This window comes from Mustela putorius, unplaced genomic scaffold (assembly GCF_011764305.1).
Source record: "Mustela putorius furo isolate JIRA1106 unplaced genomic scaffold, ASM1176430v1.1 tig00000275_pilon_pilon_pilon, whole genome shotgun sequence".
Taxonomy (NCBI): domain Eukaryota; kingdom Metazoa; phylum Chordata; class Mammalia; order Carnivora; family Mustelidae; genus Mustela; species Mustela putorius.
This window is the reverse complement of record NW_025421341.1, coordinates 10,776,234-10,800,084: the sequence shown is the minus strand read 5'-3', so window position 1 is coordinate 10,800,084 and position 23,851 is coordinate 10,776,234. Positions and strand designations below refer to the sequence as shown.

The 23,851-nt window shown below is 39.9% G+C and overlaps 1 protein-coding gene across 3 annotated transcripts in view; it reads right to left on the bottom strand.

The window, feature by feature from the left end:
• Positions 1-23,851, bottom strand: part of PARD3B (par-3 family cell polarity regulator beta) — a 1,046,368-nt gene that overhangs the window by 313,932 nt on the left and 708,585 nt on the right. The window lies entirely within an intron of this gene.

Here is a 23,851-nt window from a genome sequence, read left to right as displayed (position 1 = left end):
CTTGAAATTCATGTCAAATGTTCAATAATGAACTTCTCATTAAGATTCATAAATTTGCATAATCTCTTCTACTCTGTCTCCAAACATTGTCTATTTTAAAATGAAAATATCTAGAGAAAATATGGGAAGATTAGGTGAACAAATAAAACACATTGCTTTGATGATGAGTGTGGGCATGGCCCTCCCAAAGTCCTTCAAATCTTTGCCACGTGCTGTTACACAAGCTCGTTGTTACTGGAAGTTCATTCTCTTACAGACTAAATGTTGAAATCTTATGCTTGATTTTGGTTTCTTCCCTGGACTCAAATGATGGGCGACAAAGGTAGAGAACAGTGAGTTTACTGCACCAAAAACATTCTAACGACACCTTTTTCCATTTATTGTCTCTTTTGTGGATAAGGGACTGGAGTCTGGTTCAATTTAATGGGTAAATTATTTAAAAATATCTATATATAATCATATTTCTGGGTAGATTCCACTGAGATGACTAAAGAACTAGATAAACCCATTCCCAAGAACTGTTGGTTGTGATCTCTTGCATTCCCTCTTATCTAGCTTATTAGGGAAACTCTTACCTAACTAAAACAACAACAACAATAATAACTCACAATTGGCATTCAAAATAATAATTAATTTAAAAATTGGATAAATAGCATCATCTCCAAAAGGGAATATGGTTAAGTAAAAGAATCAAAACAAATCAAAGCTAATTTTATTATTTAATTGAGGGGGAATAAAAGGCTTATTTGAGAGTCCAATGAACTGTCTAAAGTAGCAAGCTTTTCCACCTGTGAAACAGGATCAATAGGGTTGATAAATGCCACCCATCACTTTCTTAGTCCTGTTGACTTGGTCTCTTCAGCACAGGGAAGTACTACACAAATACTTGTTGTAGGGATAAATGAAGAAGGTGAAGGGTGGTTACAGCACCTGGACGCCCCTTTTCTCCAGGACGGGGAGGGGGAACCAAATTTTATCGGGAGAAACACACCTCCGAGTTGCTTCACTTCCTCAAAGCGCTCAGAGTCTTCTTGGTTAGTATAGCCCTTGGGTTCTTTGGTGTCACTTTCAAGGGTTTAATAATTATTGCCCGAACTATCACTATTCATTAATCTTCTCTGTGTTTCACCTTTTTATACTAGTCATTCCCTTTGCTTAACTTCTCTTCTTGTAATATTAACCTTTTCTGCCATTTCTACCTCCTTCGAGCGCAACTTCAGTCTGGTTTATAACCCCTGCAAGAACACCCTTATTTGTCTTCCGGCTCCTTCTTGTGTACTTGGGAACAGGCTTTCACTCTGAACACAAGTCGCGTCTGTGATTCCACTCTTTCCTTTTACCGCTTACTCTTTGTGTGGCTTGCTTCCACAGCACCTCTTTCTTCTGCTTTTGATTGTTGAGTGGCTTCTGCTCTCTGTGGTTATCTACTATAGAACTCTCAAAATAAAGTACAACATAAAGAATTCTCATAAGTCTCTTTAAAACCATTAGCATAACTAAAAGGTCAAACTGATTGATTTCTTGGATGGAGACTTAGAAAGATGTTTTTACATGATGTTATGTAAATTGAGTACCTGTATCTTTTAGGGTCAAACATTATTTTTGCACTTTTGCTTTACTATTTTCTCTCCTTTTGATAGCTGATTGTACTCAAAAAAAAAAAAAAAAAAAAAAAAGACCCACTTCAAATTCTCAGTGACTGAGTTATTTATAGACCTGATAGAAAGTGTGTTTTTCAGTTTGGTGTGGATATGAATAACAATCTCTCTATGGATATATTTTAAGTAAGATTTCAATTTAATGTTAAAGTGTCAAGCCAGAATTAAGTCATCTATCAATGAGTGACTACTGAGTTGTTTTATGGTTCAGAACGGTGCTTGGTCATAAAGGTAACAGAGGATAAGTATAATAGTAACAAACACTTCCTTGTTGCTTTATAATTTCCGAAGTTCTTTCCTATACAGCATGAGGTCATATCATACACCAGTGATTTTGCTCAAATTCACTTGTACATTCACATTCAGAGAGAGCTCAAATGAAGGAAGGTGGGAAAACAAGACAAAATAACTTATGTAATGGGAGTCATTTCAGTCACAATCCATCTCAGTGAGAGTAGACTCTAGAATGAATGCTTCTCAGACAAGGCAGGAGTTTGGATAAATGAACTGTTTCCTGTGAGTCTACGCTTTTACTTTTCCCTGTGGGTAAACACTGTGTCATTTTTTAATTGAGATATAATTGATAAATAACATTGTGAAAGTTTAAGGGGTATAAATGATGACCTGATATACATATTGTCAATTGATTATCACAAGAAGGTTGTTTATCACCTCACATAATGACCATTTTCTGGTGTGCATGGTAAGAACATTTAAGATCTACTTTCTTAGCAACTTTCAACTATATAGTACAGAATTGTTAACTATAGTTTCCATGTTGCACTTTGATTCTCAGAACATAATCACCTTATAATTGGAAGCTGGGTCCTTTGACTAATGTTCCCTATTTCCCCCATCCCTCGGGTCCTGGCAACCAACATTCTGCTGTTTCTATGAATTTAGCTATTTATGATTCCACATATAAGTGAGATCATATAATATTTGCCTTTCTCTCACTTATGTTAACTTAGCATAATGCCCTCAAGATCCATCCATGTTGTTGAAAATGGCAGGATTTCCATCTTTTTTATGGCTGGGTAATATTCCCTTGTATATTCAAGCTGTATTTTCTTTATCTCTTTATTTACTGATGGTCGTTTGTGTTGTTTCCATGTGTTGGCCATTGTGAATATTGTGGCAATGAAAACAGGAGTGCAGATACCTCTTCAAAACAGCGATTTCATTTCCTTCATAAGAGAGATTGCTGGGCCACACAGAAGCTCTATTTTTCATTTTTTGAAGAATCTCTATATTATTTTCCATAGTAGCTGTACCAGTTTACATTCCCACCAACAGTGCACGAGGGTCCCCTTTTTCCCACATCCCATTTCTAGTCTTTTGGCTAACAGCCATTGTAACAGGTATGAGGTGATGGTCTCTACTTGTTGCTTATGTCATGAGCTGCTTACGTCATGAGGGAGAGTCATTCTTGAGTTTCAAGATTTCTATCTTCTATGGGTCCCCATGTTTAAACCCAAGCCTATCACTTCAGCTGATGCTTGACTGAAGAAACAGCTATCTGTTGCAGATATTTTGAATTCTGTACTGTAATGTGAGTTTGGACAATTCTTCATAATATTTTATGATTTCCCTTTCCCTGATGACTTGAGAACCATTCGTGATGGTTCTTATCTCATGTAAATCTCAGAACAACCACTCAACTCAATTCTCTTCCCATTCCTTTTAAAATTCCCTGAGTTTGCAGACAAAGAAATATTGGCCTCCTGACTTGGCAGAGCCACTGGGATGCTCTACAAGGCTATCTTTACCTCAACAACCCAGGAATTAAGTTCCTCCCACTGTTTTTGAAGCCTCAGAAATACAAGATAATGAACCTACTTTCCTCCAAGATGTTATTATCTGTGTGCTGAGCAAAGATGGACACACATGAAGTGATAACACTAGATAATGAATAGATGTCCCTTCCCATTTGTGAGGGACCCATCTGAGGATATATACAGATTCCCAAACTCTAGAATATAAAAACATTTGACTCCAGGTTCCTCAGAAGTGGTATGTCCAATGGGTACCATGTTATCTCTTCACTCCACTAGTTAACTGCTTCTTCGCCATTCAGTAATAACTTAATCTTTAGAGTAATGTTATAACAAGCACCAGTCTGGCATCAGACCACTTAAGTTCATTTTCCAGTTCCAATCTACACTAATTATGTCACCTTTGATGCTCTCAATCCCTCTGTGACTCAATTTCCTCGTTTGTAAATTTTGTAATTTGTAAATTTGTTATACATTTTACAGTTTGTTACAATGACAAATTTGTAAAACTTGTAAACCAGAGATAATGACTGCACCTTCTTTACCGGGTAGTTAGGGGGACTCTCTGGGAAGAGCCCAAACATGATGCCTGGCACATATAAGTATTCAGTAAACATTAGTTTGTGCCATATGTCTTCTTTTAGTGAGCAATGTTTACACTCATTAGGAGGATTTCTTTACAACCAGCAGAATGCCAAGAGGATTTCTGTTCCATAGCCATATACCAGGGGCCTGTGGTATCATTAGCTTTGACTTTCCCCTCTTGATGCGAAATGAATTATTTTTGTATTAAGACTTTTCATCACTTTTCAAATTATCTTCTATACCCTTCACTTTTTCCAATAGCCCCAAAACCTTGTTTCTTGCAGAGGTCTTTTCCACACAGAACCCAAATGCTAAAATCACTCGATGGGAATGCCCATGCCTGGGCCAAGGAAAGAGCCGGGTGACTCTTCTCCCTCAGACCGACACATTACATCATCAACAAAATGACAAACCAGACAGTGCCATCGACCTTTGGGGTCATGAGGCAACAGACAATACTGAACCCTACAGAACCAAGGACGTTGATATATGGCATAGTTCCGGGCTGAGTGGTGTGGGCATATGAAAGTACAAAGAGGACAAAACACCCTGATCCTCGGTCACTAGCTAATGCTACATGAACAAAGCAAGGCTCGTCCTTGAAGATGAATCAGACACGGGCAGGAGAAGTAGGAGGTGAGCAGTTCCTCCACAAAGGAGGAAATACATGAGGAAAACCCGATATGCCTCTTTGGCGGTGGCGACAAAGGATGGATGGAGTGAACGGTAAGGGAAAGGGACTATATTGGGGATTGGTGGGAAAGAAGTCAGGGTAAAGGAAGACATGAAGGGCCTCGAACTCTGGCTGAAAATGTGAGACTGCAGCAGGAGGGCAACGGGAATCCTTTAAAAGTTCTTCACCAGCAGAAGGGCTTGGTAATATTGGTATTTTGAGAAAAAACAACATAGAAGAAATATATAGGATAAATTAAGGAGAAGAAAGACCGCTGTATTACATGGTAATGGGACTCACTGCAAATAAAGTATCGTGGTCTTCACTTTCTTCCTGTTAACAATTCAGATTTCGGGCTTTTGTGAAGCAATTTCTTCTAAAACATTTTTAGTGCGGTGAGTCATCTTTCCTTACAGCGAGTGGAGCTACTTGCCTTAGACATTTCTCTGACCAACTGGGAAAGGCAGAAGAAACGTGGGCTAGTCTACCTGGGAAGAAAGAGGTGCTCCTGGAAGTGTCTCTGTGATGGGTCGGACAGGAGCACTGCCTGCCATCCACAAGCTTCTTCCTGGCATGGCTAAGCTGTGACTGCCACAGCCAGACCCGAAGCTATCTCCTCTAAAGCACACTTTATTATATTGGGTAATACATAATGATTAATGGGCAGTAAAACTAATAACATGGGGGCACACAAAATAAATGAGGTGGCAAATATGAAAAGGAAGTCCCACTTAATGTTGTTGTGAAATCTGACAATATGCTGGAATTTCCCTATAACTCAGCCTGAGGAGCCCCTGCCAGCAGGAAACAAGGCTACAAGAAGGTGGCATTTCCATTAATAACTCCCACTTGGGGAAGTCTATGATCAATCTTTCTCGTACCGAAATTCTTGCTGGACTGTAGTAAAATTTCAGAGAACATGGAGATGCTGCTGCATTCCATCTCAGGGAAGCTCCTGAAGGAAAGGAAGGAACATCACAACTTGCCGGCTATCTGGACTTGCCCTTTTCATCTACCCCTGGTATTGACATTCATTTTTTTTTTTTCCTACCTAGCATTCACCATTCCAGATGGAATGAGCATCTTGTTTTTTGGGGGAGGCGGTTGGGGGGAGTTACTATGCAGCCCCTACTTCACCTAGAAGTGTGCCTATGACCCAGGCATAACTGGTCAGTCAATTGCATCCCCTTGGTTGGTTTGGGGGTAAGTTGTTGGTCTACACAGGGCTAATTAGAACTAACCCTGCTAGACTGACCTGGAAAAAGCCATCTTATTTTCTACTAGGGTTACTAGGAGGGTAAGCCTGGAGCTGCTGAGGGCCATCTTGCTTTTTCATAAAAATGAAGTCCAATGAGAGGGACCAGAACTGGGAGAAAGAGCACTATTGACACTGACACCCTACATCCAGCCTTCTCTTTACGTAGATGCTCCTCTGAACTTTTCAGCTGCCCAATTCAACAGACTATTTCTTTTGCAAAAGCCAGTTTGAAATTGGTATTTTCCATTGTCACCTAAAGAGTTGGCTTAGTCCCCTATTCTCTAATACTACTTCTACATACCAACCACCAGTTGTTTCCCCTCAGGTCAGACAGATACTTGAGCAACAGGGAAGGTTGTTCCTCGGTTATTATGGTGAAGAGATCATAGGTACAGATCAGATCAGAGCGGTGAGAACAAGTTCTGATGTTAGTCTATAAGAGGGCATGTTGTCATGTTACCAGGTGGGTTTTATGAGAGATAAATTTCCCAACAGAGACAGATCAGTTTGTATTAAACTGATCTTTTCCTCTTGACCCCTGACTCCTCTGTGAAGATGGGACCATTTTCCCGATTATTTCAAATAATGGTAGACATACAACTAATTGCTATACACTTTGGAAAAATAGAATGGCTTCTGAAAACAATAAAATGAATTCTTGTTATGGTTAACCAAGGGTTCAAACAACCTACCTACAATTGCACTAATTAAATGCATTGCTTTGGATTTTAAAGTTAACCTAATTCCTCTCATAAGGCACTGCTCTTCCCATTGCATTCTCATGGCTACTCAACAGTGGAGCTGCGGCACCGGGGGTGGTGTCTGTTTCTCCAGGAGGGTTTGCACTGTATGACTATGTTCCTGTCAAGCTTCTCTTTAATGACATTTCTAAATAAATGTGAATCCCCCCCATTTTTTTTTTTAAGAGAGGGAGAGAGAGACAGTGAGCGAGAGACAGTGAGAGAGAGAGAGAAAGAGAGAGAGAAAATAGGACAGGGTGGCAGGGTGCGAAGGAGAAAGAGAATCTTAAGCAGGCTCCATGGCTAGCACAGAGCCTGACATGAAATGACCAGAGATCATGACCCGAGCCAAAATGGAGAGTGAGAGGCTTAACCAACTGAGATACCCAAGTGCCGCTGCAAGAAACACCTTTTATGTGGACTTAGCATTGAAAGATCTGAGGTCTAGGCAAGTCATTTAACTTTTCTGGGCATCAGTTTTTTCATCAGTAACAGTGGGAGAGTGAAAAAAATATGATATTGATGATGACGAAAACAGCAGCAGCAGCAGCTACCTGTATCTGGTACATTCCAAGTGTGCGGGTGTCTGTACTCATTTAATTATATTAAGTATATGCTATCGATATCCCCATTTTATAGCTGAAGAAATTGAGGCCCTGATAGTAAGTTAAATAACATATCTAAATTACCAGTAATGCCAATCTCATGAAATTTTGTTGTGATCAATTGAAATTACCCATGAATGAGGAAGCCACAGAGCTCCAACATACTATGTGTGTGGTTGTGTCATGTTGCTGTTAATAAAAAAAAAGGTGGGGAGGGTGTTCTCCTCCGCATCTGTTATAGACATTGGATTTAAGTGATCCCAAGAAGATACAGAGAGGTATCCGACTGTGAACACGTGTTTATGGAAGATCAAAATGCAGAATTCAAAAACATCCCCAAACAAGGTGGAATATGGTAAAATGTAGAGTGGGGGATAGGAGTCGGGGGAACAAAAGGAGACTCAGAGCTGAAATGGACTGAGAGATGGTCCTAGGGACTGACCGGGAAGGAGGGAGAGCAGAAGCCTGATGAGTGGTGGCAAACGCAATCTGCCTGCTGCGGAGCGTTCGCGTGGGGCGGGAGGCATGCAGAGGTGAAGATGGACAGAGAGGATGGAAAAAGAGCAAAGACCACACTCGAAGCCAGATCAGCAGGTGCGTGATTGATCCCACCAGCAGTATGAGACCTCTGAAGTCTGCGACTGTGTCCAAACTTCATCACTCAAATACAGTGCTTATTTCTGGGGACGATAACCAAGGCAGGGCTTTCTGTTTGTACCATGCACTAGGTGGGACTCATTTGGCCCACAGTCATGTGACCTTAAGACCCAAAACTGGGATGGATTTTTTTGTTTTGCCTCAACAACAGTAACAACAAAGCTGATCTTTATTTAGAACTTACTATGTGACAGGCTCCGTGCCAAGCGCTTGTAATGTCTGGATAGCCCAAGAACGGGTTTTCCTCATTAATCGCCTTTTATAGAAGTCAGCCTCCCTGATCAGAAGCCCTGGTTCTGCCCCAAACATTGTAGAGCCCTATTTTACTTTTGGTAGTTAATTATAATAAAAACACAAAAATGTACAGCTTTTCTAAAAAAAATATATATATATCAAAAAGAGAGGACTATTGGGTGCACTGCTGATGCTGCCCCCACACACACACAAAAAATCTACTTTTGTTCTTTTAATATCAACTTTTGAGCAAACCAAATGTCATGTGTTATTCTCCCTGCCTTGTTCTGGGTAAGAATTTAGAAAGGAGCTGTGATGTATCATTAAATAGTTTTTCCCATCATCTTATGGCTGAGTTATTGGCACTAGATATAGCCATGGGGGGAAAAATAAATGTTTATGATGATTTAAAAGACCAATTATAAGCCTCTGCTTTATTCCTTACTCAGCATCCTGCATGGCATGTAAAAACAGCAATGAAAAAAAAACACTACATTGGAAATTTTAGCTGAGGAGAATGTCAGCTTTCAGTTACACTTAGAGAATAAAAAACATTAGGATACCATTAACAGTTCCAGAGTAATGGAGGCAAAGTGGGATTGTTTTCTATTATTATTATTACTGCTATTAATGGGTCAGAGCATTCCAAGGGAGAAAAGCTGGGGACAATCCATACACTTTCAATAGAGCATTAACTCTTTCAGGTCAAAAGGGGGCCCAGCCAGCCGACTGTACAGGAGGTTACTAAATGATACCCTGGTGGCCTCAAAGAATTTATCTCCTGTCTAAAGAGCCTCACTTACATGTTTCTATTTTCTGTATTTGATCTCCACAAATATTCCAGTAAGAGAAAAGGTTAATTTGCAGATAATTATTTAGGGAGAGAGGGAATATTTTTTTAAAGCAGAAAAACAAAAACAACCTGTCACAATGCATCAGTCACTGTGTGCAAATCTGGAAAAGGATAATGAGCCTCGTGAAGTAACAGAATTAAGATGAAAAATTAGAGGTGCAAGATGGAACGCTTTTCTTTCAAGGGAAGTACCTGGTGAAATAATTTTTTCCCCATTGTTCATTTCATGCGATTTCTATGTGACTAAGTACAGCTAATCCTGTCTCTTTCCAAAAGTTAATGTCAGCTACTCAAATAATCTGCTTTCTTGATTTAATTGCATAGTTTAACCTCTGACATAACCTTTTAATTCACACCATGACAGCCAACCCGGCAGAAAGTTTTTCTAGGAATCTGAGTAACTTCCCCAAGGTAACAACTACTTTCCCTTTTTGGGGGGTAGAGAGGGGAATATTCTGCCCAAGATCATCAAATCTGCCACAGCTGCTCTGGCTGTAGAGGTGGCTTTCTTACTGCAGGGAAGGGGGGATCTGTTGGGATATCTATACGTTAAAAGTTACATGCACAATAGTGTCAGTATACTTAACATTACCGAACCATACCCTTAAAGAGAGTCAAAATGGTAAGTTTTATGTTATGTATATTTTACTAAAATTAAAATGTCTTTTTTAAAATTGGTTCTTTTAAAAAAGCATGGTTACTAAAAAGGGGCAGGATATAGAACATTGATCAAATGATATTTTGGTTAATGAAAGTGTGTAGTTCCAACTTGTTTCAAATAGGGTTGTAGAAAAAAAAAATACTGTTAACATTTGAACATTTCGCTGCTGTTTAGTGAATTGAAGTGAATTTGGGGAACAGAATTAATGAGAGTACTTGGCTTAAAACGCTAGGAGAAGGGTGCCTGGGTGGCTCAGTCATTAAGTGTCTATCTTCTGCTCAGGTCGTGATCCCTGGGTCCTGGCCCCACACCGGGCTCCCTGCTCAGTAGGGAGTCTACTTCTCCCTCTCCCTGCTGCTCTGCCTACTCGCTGTCAAATAACTAAATAAATAAACTCTTTTTAAAAAAATGCTAGGACGGAAGTCTTCGTCTACAGTAGTATAAGGACTCACACCATCCGAAGGCTTTGATTTTAAGTGAAGACCAAACAATGATTCCGGCAGAGTAGAACCAATGGACTGTAGGCAATTAAGGTGGTAATATTCTGATGTTGTTTTAACATTGATTTTTTTTCCAAATTATTAAGAAAGTTTCTCCTGTTTTAGCAATTTAAGAATCACGGTTTAGGGAAGCAACTTACTTTTAATAGCAAGAAATTTAAATATGGCTTGTGTTTGCTATTTATGTCACTGCAATATTCGAAGAGGAGACAATTATTAAGGTTTATGTTTGAAGTATCATTTGAAATGCTGCGACAGAGTCTCTGGCCACAGATACTACAAGGATTCTTCAGTGGGCTATCATCAAGAGATGAAGAAAGAGATTAATAAGGTGAACTAACAGACCGAGTCCAAACACGTGCCATTTTGGATTAAATTCCTCGGCAAAAAAATATAAAGACGGGGAGTGGAATCTCCTCATTCAGTATTTCTCTTTGGTTGTGGGCATTTTTATTAGAATTATTTCAGTATGAGTTTCTTCTCTTCATAGCTTGGATTTTTTTCTCCCTATGGTGAAATGATAATTCTTTGCTTATATAACCTTACTAATGCTGTATCAGAGTTTTGCTGCATGATCAAATAAAAGGAGGTCTAGAGGTTGAGAAAAGAAATTTGTTTAAAACAAACATCTTGATAATTAGAAAACTGATGGGAAATTCTCTGCTTTTCTACAAAGAAAGCTATGGATATGAGATGTGCGTAAGTAAAAGGCCGGAAGCCACACAAGTACGACGTTCCCTTCTGTCCTCAACTCTGAAGACAAGGCAATTTCACCCACTGATACATTTCAGGGCTACACTTGTGTATATTTCTTTCTCTTCCTTTTTATGGAAAATAAGGCCCTTTCAAGTGTATACACCTGGCCAGGAGGTGCATTACTGGGCTATTTTAAGATGAAATGGTTTTGATTTGCTGATCAACCCAGAACAGTTCCCCCTCCTCAGTGGACAGTCATGGTAACTTTAAAAAGTGAAGCACTGACATTCTAGAAAAACTCTCCCCTGGATGGTGTTCAAATTGGTCGATGATCGGAAGTATATATTTTCCCAGCTTAGGAAGAAAAGTAGATTTCTCGGTTTGTCATAAATGCAGAGAGGAAGGCTGTGCCTGGGACATTTGGACTTGTGTGGAACTGGTCTCTGGAATGGTCTCTGGCCCCATCCTACTCTTTGGGTGCCTGGTGCTCTGTCCCTCTCTTTCAAACAGTGTTCAGTATCTGAGACGCTAAAGTAAATGTTTATTTAACATGATCAACCCAAATCTTCTTCTCCTCTGGCCTGCCCCCCACCCTTTCCTGCACCTGTCTGCTCTCGCATCACAGAATCCTATACCCCTGAAATGTTTAGGACTTCATTTTATAGCTGCCTTTGCCCCTCCCTACCAGGAGAGCAGCCACTCTAATTTAAGAAGCCCTAAATATTGTTGCCATGGGTGACACAAGAGCATCAAGAATGGTGGAGCTCAACTAATAAAAAGGCTTTCACAGCATTTCAGCCTTTGCTCATAAGTAAAGTTAAAATTTATGGCTTTTAAAATACTGGATCTGGAAGAGGTCAGGTTAAACGGCTGCTAGTAATAAAAGGAATCAATATGCCACAGCATCTTGAAACAGCCAGCAAACTAAATAAACACTCCATCCAAATCCACTTGGCCCTGAATTAAAAGAACATAAAATACTGTATTTATTTGGTTTGTTCCCTATCCATCAAAAGCTTGCTTTTTGGGGTCTTCACAAATTCTACCCAAGAAAAGTATCAAATGTTTGTTAGCCAAACGGCAATTATAGAACATGTCAAGGCTTTGGGTAATTAACTAAGTGTTACTTTATCAGGGAAGCACTTGTAGATGAGTTTACTATAAACACACAAATAAGACAAACAGCCCAGCCTGAAAAGACAACAGACTTTCTGATCCTTATTTACAAAACTGACATGGGAATTTGATATCCTCTGAGAACCAAAGCCTTCCTCCAGGAAAAAAGAAAAGGGGAAAGAATAGTGCCTTTTCAGTAGTTCTTTTCTCTCGTGCGGAACTCTGAAGGAACTCTGAAATTCAATCTTGATTTTTGAATGAAAATGAAACCATTTGTAATAAGGAACAAAATCACAAGTCAGAAAACCAAGGACAATTGTTAATTACATTGGGAAGAGAAAAATTAGTGAATTTTGAAAGCAGGGCAAGCATAGACTACCTCTTTGATGATTTTTTTTTTTTTTTTCCTGCTACAGATTATCCAAGGCACAGAAATACCATCTGCTTTTCTTTGGTGACAAATAGTTTAATAATCTGTTAATGTTATTTTTCTGTTCAAAGTTCATGCATGGGGAAAAGGCATAGTGACTGTGTTTTGTCCTAAAGCCATCCGCCCCCCCTCCCGGAAGGTATTATATGAAAGCTATTTATGTCAGAGAAGGGCGAATGCTATTTATCCCTTCTGACAGAAGAAATCCTGACACAAAGGGACTCTTCTACCCTTCTCTAATGGCTTATGGTTTAATATTTTAAATGTATCTTTGCTTTTCATGGTTCAGCACTAACTATGACTCTGGAATGAAAATAAGTGATCACGATTTATAGACATCACAGGTTAAATAGGGATACTTCTTTCTTGGTAGCCTCGGCTGTATTTAGGCTCCCTGCTGGGAATAATCTTGGATTTCAGAAACCAAGCTTTAGGGTCAGAAACACTGGTGAACATACTTTCCAGAAGGTGCTTCTCTTTGGTCTGGTTTGACCCTATTAGAAAACGAGAAACTTTCTCTAAGTGGGGATTCATTTTAGGGAAGTGATGTCCTTTCACTGAAATGGGACTGGCTGAGTCATTTAAGACAACCCTCCTCCTCTGAGAGGTCCTGAGTACTGGGAAGGAACTCAGAGGCAGCTTTTCAGGGTTTTGGGAGAAGACTCTAAAATTAGGCTGAGGTCATTCTAGGGTCTAAACTTCAAAACCAGATAAAAGCAATGATTTAAGAAGAAATCCGCCAAAGGACGGACATCCATTTAGCTTTCCCTTTGGACAATCTGACGTTTTAATGATGTCTTGTGAAATTATGGCAAATGTTTTTAAAACATTTTTTTAAAATGTTTTTTAAGAAATCTGAAAAAAACAAAAACAGAACAAAAAAATAAACCCTGAACATACAGAAGAATCTAACAAGAAAAGACGGTGATAGAGGAAAGAGATGGTTAGGACAAGTCCTCCATGGAGTGAGCTAACGTTAGTGACGGTGAGAATGTCAAAAACACGGTCCCAGCACACAGTATAGAAGCTATGTTGGGAAATCCAAGCGAAACATTTGGAGAAAGTAAAGGATGCTGACATGTAGCTCGTCCTGAAGGTGGAAGGAGAGAATGGACTGGCAACAAGAACACTTATCTGGCTGTTCTTCTGAAAGGCAATGTTGAATTTCGAGGAAAAGTTAAGGGAGTTGGAGAATGAATACTTTTATAAAAGTTCCGTCACCTCCTGAGGTTCAGAATCAGACTTGTATTTAAGTATCTTAAGGAATGAAGCGGCCACCAGTTTTCATTCTCACAGTGACAGAGGGCTTCCAGAGAAATTAAATTCATTAATTTATTGTGAAAGAGTTGCACGCAGCCTCTGGGGTGCCCCGTGGTTTTATTCATTTCTCGTTAAGTCTCCAAAGCCTCTCCAGCAGCCGTTGACGCAAAACCTTCCGTAACACCAAGTCTCCCGTTTCTATTGCCCACCATTCTCAGGAAATAAAACACGGATCCTCTAACGTAGTCCTTTGTCGACCTCAAACATAGTCTTTGTCCTGCATCTGTCCTGCCTCCTGAGTCTCACGTCCAGGAAAGAGCGACCCCTCTGCCTTCAGAGTCTGCCAGTTATCCAGGTTCTCTCCATCCATCAGAGCCCACGGATTCCTTCTCTTCCCTGAAATCATCTCTTGGGTCTCTCCTATTCAGAAGACCCTGCCGGTCTTCTAACTTCTACGTTTCCTCTTCTTTTCATGCCCGGTTGGGCGCGCCTGGGGGAGTTGACTTTCCCCTTGGTTCCCGCATCCTCTGCCATCTGGCTTCTAGTTCCAGGGCTTCCCCCATGCTCCAAGGTCACCAATTACCTCCTAATTGCCAGAACCAATAAACTTTGCTCCAGCCTTATTGTGTTTGATCTCCCGGCAGCGCTCCATACTCTCCTTAACCCCTTCTGGATGAAACCCTATCCTCCCGCCGCAGCCAGGCGTCCAGGCCCCGTGCTACCTGGTTCTTCTCCTGGTATGTCCGTTCCAGGTCAGGCTCCGTTACTGGTGCCCTTTCTTCCCCTTTTCACAAACGCGGGCCTGCTCCAAGATTTAACCCTTGGCTCAATGCTGTCTTTATTCCCATTTTCCCTCTGGGTATCTGTTTCCAGATTTCTGATGACCTGATCAAATTACTCCTCCAGGCTCCCCACTGCTTTGGGGAAGAAAGTTCTAACTCCTTAGGATGGTTTGGAAAGCACTTCATGATCTGCCTCTCTTCTACATCTCTCCTGGCCTTTCCTCTCCTGTCTTTGCTCTTCCCCATGTAGTTCAACTTGCAGCCAATTTGAACGGATTGTTTCACTTCCGTATGCCAGCTCCCACCTTTGGGACTTTGCACGTGCCTGACACCCCCTCCAGGATTTTCCTCTCTCCTTTCCAGTCAGCTCTTCCTCAACCTCACTTTCTTAGACACCACTTCCACCAGGAAGCCTTCCCCAACCACCTTTATGTCAGAAAAGAAAGGAGGGAGAAGACAGTGGTCAGGTTCCTCATTTCTGTTCCCATGTCAGGACTAGAATTCACTGACTGCTAATCATTACTTGAAGCATGATTCAGTTTGCACAAGATTAATCCTCACCTCGACTCCTGAAGTGAGGTGCTCTTATTACGGTAACTTATCCAGGGGTAAACTGAGGCACAGAGAGGTTAGTATCTTGTCCAAGGTCACACAGCCAGTAAGCAACAGAGCTGGGATTTGAACTCCAGGACTCTGTCTCCAGGTTCAGTGACCTAGATAACACCATACAGCTGCAGAATTATGCATCACTCTGTACACTGTGTATATATCTGCTTTTCTTACTAAACTCTAAGCTCTTTGAAGACAAGAACAAGTCATGGTCACCTTTGTATCAGTGACCCGCACCGGGCACTCTCAATAATGACTTGTTATTTGACTAATTAATCCAATCTTCCTGACTGTGATCTCAAAGATGCCCTCTCAGGATTGCTCACAGCACAGGTTCCTCTTTCATTGTGTCCCTCCTGCAGCAAACACTGGGATCACTCAACTGTGGTAAGTATGGAGGTTGTCCTAAGGTCTAAAACTCTTCACCTGTGAGGCCGATGCTATGATGATCCATGGTTTACAGCTAAAGAGGCTGAGGCTCAGAATGACACACTGAACCAGCTATGGAATGAGGACAAACCTAGGGCTGTTTGTCAGTGACAGTCATGCGGCTAACCGCCGATCCGCAGGTGTCCCCACCAGGACCGCAAGCTTCCTACCACGCAGAGCCCTTTGGTCTCCTCCTGTCAGAGATTTTACCAAGAGCTCAGAGGCAGAAGTTGCCGTGCAGATGTTGACGATAACCGCTACAAGCCGCTACACCCCCAGTATACCCAAGGCAAGCCATTCCTGTGCTAGAAGGTGCTGCTGTTCCGCACCCCCCTGCGCACCCCCCCACTCCCCGCCCAGCTAAGGCCCTGCTCTTGCTCCTACTGGCAAACCTCTTCTTCCCTCAACTCCTCCCCAGCAATGCTTTGCTGGACTCCTTTGTCTTCTTTTAAATTCTTTCAAAAAGCCTTTTCTCGGTGAAGCTTTCCACCAGGTCTTTTTGTGCTTTCTTTGAACAAGGATGAATAAGAAAAGAGAAAGGAAAATACCACAAATCCTGTATAAACAATAAAGAACTGCAGGTCTTTGAGATTTAACTACCTTTTCAGAAGGTGTATTTTCTCTCCAGCTTGTTTGCCAAAGCTCTCCCAGCACCAGACATCCTGCTGGCTCACCACAAAAGGAAGGAATGGCGGCTGGAAAGAGAGGCTGCCCCACAGTCTCCCAGACTGATTTCCACTGCCCTCTGTCTCTTTCAAATAGGACTTCCTCGAGTCAGCAATTCACATATGCTAGTATGCTATGTGGGCTTGCGTGTGTGCTTGACACATTTTCAGGAAGAGAACACCTCAATGGGGGTAACGGCTTCCCTTCCTTGAGTCAAGACTGTCTCTTAACAGATTTCTCACGCAACACTGCCAACCGACCTGAGACTGTGGCAAGAGCACACGTCATTAGTACCTGAACCGAACTGATACGAAAAAGTCCCCGCTGAACTTTTTCTCTCCAAGAACGTCTCCCTGCACTGTTTGTCTATAGTTACTCTCAATGGACAAAATACAGAATTCAGGTAAAAACAATGACAACCCAGATTTTTTTTTTTTTTTTAATACTACTATGAAACCATGATCACCTCTTTAGGGTAATCTAAAGAGGCAGGTGGCTCCTGATTTTTATCGCTGGATCCCTTAAATAAATATTTTGAGATAAGATACATGAACTTGTGTCTCATGGCCTCATTACAATGTGCTTTTCAGAGACTCATTTCTCTTTTCATTATCTTTCTTCTCCCCATACACACTGTTAATTGTATTTTCGATGCATGGTAAATACAAGGAAGTTTTTGTTAATCTGTGAAACTCAAGAGAGTTTTCCCTTTCCAACAGGGTACTGAAAACAGCTTAACATGGGGCCTTGGGGTTGATTTGTGATTTTATATTACTTCTTTATTCACTTCCTCCTCAAACAGGCCGTGAGCATGCCACAGTTAGCAAGCATTACTCACATTTTTTTCTCCTATGTTTAAATGTATATGCAAAAGATACATGAGCAGTTTGAAATCTAGAAGCAAGTGGAGACTAAAATAAAAAGCTCTTTGAAATAACATGCAGGTCCATGATAAAGGATAATAAAAATGGAAGGAATGATAATGATGGGAACTGTTTCCAACAAGAGGAAATGGTATGGATCGTCTGTAGATATAATGATTTCTAAAGAGGACTTAAAAGTTCTCCTGATAAATTTTGCATTTGGCACTAATCAAAGACAAATACTGTACCTAAGAAAAGGTGTGATGGAAAAGTCAGAGGTATACTGATACAGATCCCTACCTAATTTCAGACAGAAGTTAAGTAGAAATGCTTGCCGAGTCACCACTATAAAAGTACATCATATAAACTAAAGAATATAGGAAAAGGAGAAAAAGGAAAACCAATGTGATATGCCACATGTTTGCTTAATAATAAATACTGCAAAAAGTTCTCACTAGATCAGTCCAGTGAGAGCACGACGGCTAGTTATTTTTCTCAGTAATCTTAAAAGTAATTGCAATGTAAGTTTCCGAAAGGGCTTGAAGAATGGAATATCTTCCTCCGTATCAGGGAATTAAATCAGTTGACCAATACTTCTACACATTTTCTAAGTCTGAGGTTGATAGTGTATCATAATCCCAATGTGCTATCGCCAAAGCACATGGACACGTCTGTTTGCAAGCGAATAAAGAACATAAATACTCAATTCTCTTAAGAGAGTTTAATATTCATGGAAATTAAAGGCAATGCTAATTGAGGGAAAATGGCTAAAACAAAACAAAACAACAACCCTTTATTTGTCCAAATCTGAATGATCTAAGCTAGCAGGATGGATAACACAAACCTTGAACCGATTCTCAAATGTGCACTTAAGTAACCAGAGTAACTGCATACATTGCTGTGGGTGAGAGCTCTGCCCTCCTCCCCCACCCCGGGAACCATTCACGTGACTCACAAGTGGTCTACATCATTAACTCCCTTCCATCCCGCCAGAGAGCTGTACAACCTAGAGGACTTGTTCCTAACAACAACAAATAAAACACACAGGTAACTTACGAAAGGAACATTTTTTTCCCAAACTACACATGCAGACATTATTTGGCTTGGCTGCAGAATACAATGTGACAATACACATCTGTGAGCTCAGGGTGATATAGAACGCATAGGGGGAATTTAACAGGTGTTTGTCAAACGAATATATGCTTGACTGAATGAACAAACTGAGTGTCTTCCAAACTGTAAGCCTCAACATTTCAAGCGAGAAAGTGAATACCTGATTTAGAAGCAGTCGGTAAATTCTTAGGCAAATGCATTTTATATTCTGACTCAATATTTCTCACCTTGATTCATAGCCAGGATCAAGACTGGCCCCAAAGCAGCTGCTTCTTTTTAGATAACTGCTTGTGGGTTTATACCTTTGCTGGAGGAAGGGGAGGTCATGGGAAAGAGGCTCTTTACAGAAGCTGACCTGAGTGTAGGGAGGGAATGAACATATGCTTCCACTCAAACTTTGCTTTGCTACAGCGAGAAGCAGAGTTAATTAACAAAGGAGTAAAATTTCCACTAGGTGACAATGCACAGAAGAAATGGAAAGCCAGATTTTCCAATAATGGGAATTTAGAGAATTCACCCTTTCGTAATTGAGAGTTGATTGTATATATGAATAGTTAGTTGCAACTGTTAACGTGAAAATTTAGGTTAAGGAAAATCATTGAAGCAATCAACACAATTTAATTTAATATTCATTAAATTCCTGGAATGTATGTGTTAGTTGCTGTTCGGAGAGCAATGAACTAGTTAATAGGTAATTTTTGGTATCTGCATTGCAAAACTGTTCTATTTCCAATGGCTTCAGGCATTTTAGGTTAAATTTGGGGGGGAAACTAAGACATAATAAAGGGGGGCAATTTTTATTTGGTTCACTCATCTGTTTTAGGTGCAGCTAATCTTTTCCCCCTTTCTTCCAAGAAAATCGTGGGGTGCCTGGCTGGCTCAGTCAGAAGAGTATGCAGCTCTTGATCTCCGTGTTGTGAGTTCGAGCCCCATGTTGGAGGTAGAGATTACTTAAATAAAATAATAAACAGATAAATAAATAAATAAATAAAATTTTATTTTTTAATATATTTTTTAAGATTTTAATTATTTATTTGACAGAGAGAGATCACAAGTAGGCAGAGACAGACGGAGAAGCAGGCTCCCTGCGGAGCAGAGAGTCCGATGCGGGGCTCGATCCTAGGACCCTGAGATCATGACCTGAGCCGAAGGCAGAGGCTTTAACCCACTGAGCCACCCAGGCGCCCCAATAAATACAATTTTAAAAAAGAGAAAATCCTGATTTTGTTTGGAGAATAAATGTACTACTTAAAAATGTTCATCTCCTCATATAGTCTCACAGCTCTGGGGTACCAGGAATGGTCTGGAATAAATAGGATAAAAACAAAGCATCTCAAGTCAGTTTCTGGAAAGCTACTGTTTCCCAGATAAAAGGGGCAGAGTGAGCTGGTGTGTCTTACACCTTCTGTCCTTTACCTATCCTCCTCCTTCCTGCCTGGCACAGGAAGGGGCATCAGCCATCTTGCAAACATGAGGTTAGAAGCCCCACTGCTATGGACAGAGGAGAAAGAAGCCAGGAGAAGACTGGTGCTCAGATGACTTCTTTGAGCGTGTATACCAACCCTAGCCTGCCTGCTTCTGCCCATCCTGAAGCCTGAGAAAAAGAACCTTTTTCAGGGAAACCACTGTCATCAATGATTTTGGACTTACAGCCAAGCACACTACAATTGATAAACCAACTATTCATAACTATTTAACGGTTCTAATATACAATATACTAAGGTCCACCCATTTTAACACCATCTACTGGTGTAATTTATTTATGGCAAGCATAGCCTGCCAATTACAAAGATAATTATGGGGGAAAATAATTATGGGGACGAGGGGACAGATGATCTGAAACAGGACTATCTAAGGAACTGGATGACAAGGTGGTAAAATATATACGGCAGTACTGAATTCTGAGAAATCAAATTAAGCAAATATTTACAAGAATCAAACTTTTTAACTTCATCCAGAGACTAAGACATGATACGGCATCTTTTACTAATCTTATTACAGGAGCTAATACATTGTTAAAATGTGGCTAATATTTATGATGAAATAACTTTAATGTTTTCTTTTTTAAAAATGGAGATATGATTAACATATATTAGTTTCAAGTGTACAATGAAAAAATATATACAAATGTATGTATTGCAAAATAATCACGACAGTAAGTTTCATTAACATCAATACAATGTTCTCTTTCAAATGCAATGTAGGAGTATCCCTGAAACACTGGGTGGCTTCCAATCTAGCGTTCCTTCCTGGTATATGTTTGGGGGACCCTTAAGGAAATAGTAGGCAACCATGGCAAGGATGTGTGAGTTGCTTCCAAATATCAAAATTATGTGTGTGTGCACAGTTATTATTATATATAAGTTAATAATAATAATACAGCTGTAATATATACATAAAGTTCTTGGCATATTTACTTATATGTCAATGATTAAAAGTTGAACAATCAATTATTCAGTGACTATTATTTATCAGTGTCTTTTGTTCATGCATGAGATTCCTCAAAGTATGTATTCCAAAAGTATGAGGGTTTCCTGCACACTCTGCAGCAAATGCTTGACCCTAGAGTTTCATATATTTTCAAGTGACTCTGAAGATCCTTGTCTGGAAGCAATCTGATATTTTGCTGAGGCAAGAATCTGAGTCACTTTGCAGAGATTGCGCCTGGCACAAAGTCCAGGTTCTAAAATCTTCGGGAGGATAAATTTTCTGTGCTTGTCTTTGGATATATGGGAATTTATTTTCTAGATCTGGGTAAGCTTCCAGTGAACGCTGCAACTACAATGGGGTGATGTGATACATAGTAAAGCTTATTGTATTGGCAGAATTTATTTATTTTCTGTGGCATGGCAGTCCTTGCTGGTCGCTTACCCCAACCCCATTCCCAAGCACCTTTTCCTTCCTTGCCTCGGTGGAAGCTAGAAAATCAAATACTTCTAAGCCTTTGCTGTCAGGGTTGGCGATGAGCCAAGTCTGGGCAACGAGCTATGTGTAGAAGGGGTTGGGGCCTTCCGAAGGAAGGCCTTGGGTTTTACTGGTAAGATAGATAAGGCTGGTAGTTATCTTTTCCCTCTTTTTATCTCCTCCTGTTTTTACTGTGGGCCTTATAGCCAAAGCTGCCACAAGGTGACCGAGAGGGAGAAGCCAAGAGAATCAGAAACACAACCAACCTACTACCCCTTGAGCTCTCTCTTTTGTTCACTTCTCTGCTAATAGGGGCCTTTATTAGACTACTCATTATGTCAGAAACATAAACCCCACTTCTTTATGTTACCAATAGTAGAGTTTCCTGTTATTTGTAGCCTATAGCATTCCTAACTGACACAGATAGCATTAGGAATTCATTTAGTCCTGTACTTAAAACATTATTGCTTGATGGGTCTTAAGATGTCCCTTAAAATTATCAGTTATTATTTCCTCTGTTTGTGACATTTGTGAGTTAGGAGAGTGGTGAGGGTATCAGGAGAAATCCCTGGAAAACATTCCAGTAGTGGAGAGGCACATAGCTTCCTTTCAAGGAATCCAATTCCTTTGCTTGCTGAACTCGGTGAGTATCCTTCAGATCTTAATTTGTTTTTGCAAGTGAATTTTCTTACTAGAAAAAAATATTTCTGACAGCTAAAATGACTATTCCAGTTCAGAGGGAAATTACTAATTATACCTTGTCACAGGGTAATACATTTTTGTTTGTCAGGTATGACTTTGGTTATTGAGAATCAGCGGCCCAGGAGCTCAATTGCCCCTGGGGGAAATTAAAAAAAAATCAATGAAATTCCTGAATATAAATTCCTGAACATAAAAGTTCTTAGAAATTCTAACAAGGTGGCAACATTGCTTTCTCTCTCCTTGCTCATGAAGCCTTACCTGAGAAACCCCCCTGGCTTCCTTTGTCATGACTGAACTATACTACCAATGGGGGAGAAAAAAAATTAGAAGTCTATTTCCTTATAAAAAGCTGTCATTATTTCCACAGAATTAAATACTAACAAGTTTTTACTACCAAGCTCTAAATGATATTTAAAAACCTTCAAGAGACCTTCAATCATTCAGAACTTGACTCTGAGGAAAGAGAAAATGATAATAAAATAAATTTCTGTTTAGGTAAGAATTCATCTACCCTGTTTATATGAAGTCAAATGCAAAAGTTCTATAAGTTTTGAGTGATTTATGCATTAAAAATAAAGTGGAAAGTGATTCAGGTTCAAATCTAGAGTCTGTCCCTTCCTATTTGAATTAACATTTCAATTTCCTCATTTATAAAATGGAATAATATCTGCTCCTCCAACCTCATAGATCTTTTGAAGCTGGGTGATTTATACTGACTTTAATATGGTGAACCACTTGCTTGGAAATTCATACCTCAGTGTATCTTTTACACAAGAATGTTATGTTTTCTTCCTTTTGAGAAATTGCAGCCCACAAGCGAGTCATTAATGAGGTCATTAAAATGATGTGATTTCTTCTCTTACAACTTGTTCTCATCATCATGGTTTTAAAAAACTTCACTCTCTTCAAAATTTTCCCCAAAGAGTCAAGAGATCTTTTCTTTTGCCAAACATCTCCTGTTTTTCTCAAAACCATGCCTTGTTTTGTTTTTTAACTTCATTTGGACTGGTCATAGATCTCAGAAGTAAAATGTTAAAATATTACTTACAGACCTGTACTTTCACATTTTGACTTTTTTTTTTTTTTTTTTAAATCAGCAAATCACTACCTTATAACACCAGGGACTTAAGAGTACAAGGCTCTTCCTACCTCATTTCAAATAAAATGTTTCTATGTACTTGAAACTCAATTTTCTTTCTCTTACTTTCCCACTACATTTTTAACACCTACAAAAAGTACAGATGCTTAAGAGGGCTGATCAGTGATGTGAATCAATACTGGCTTCTGTGAGGCTCTTTCGCCACAAACCTCAAACAGTTCTCTTCAGTGTTATAACAGACTCGATGTGATTTCCAAGTTGATGTTCATTTTCCCCCTAATATATTAGAATAAAGTGTTTTCAAGAACCAATTATATAAGCAGACCTTAATCAGTCTGTCTTCATGCTTATTTACTTTTACTAATGCGTGTTCGTCGCAAGACATAGTGATGCACAACCTCTAATTTACTTTGTGATCAAATCCCTGATGATCAGCAGTTCCTGCTTGGGCACAGTATTAATGAGTTCTTGCAGTTGACTCTAAAACATTTTGGTGTCAGCATTCTTTCTCACTGGAGAAGTCAAGGAGTTGAATGATGGTTATGTTCATTCGGGCTCACTCACTAAAGGCCCCGGGATGAGAGCAGGGCTGCAGTGTAGCCTTAAAAGAGTTTGATTAATAACAGAGTTGGTGCCATATAAAATATGACGGCAGCTTTTTTTTATTACAGTATTAAGAAAAAACATCCCTCCTCTAGTTTAGAGATTAGATTAGCTATCTTGAATGTCTGAGCTTCTTTATGATGCCCTAAGAGTTCTGTGTTCTTAAAACCAAGCCCCAGACTAAAGAACAGGCTTAAAATAGCTAGCAACTGAAATTTTGGTTTTTTCATATTTTTATTTACTGTGGTTATTTGTTAAAGGTATTTATTCAATCTTCCTTCTCTCTAAATGAAGCCGGCTACTAAATGGGAACCTTTTGCTACGGGTATCAATTACAATGAGATCAAAGTCACCTCACAGGACTGCAGAATCATTAAAAT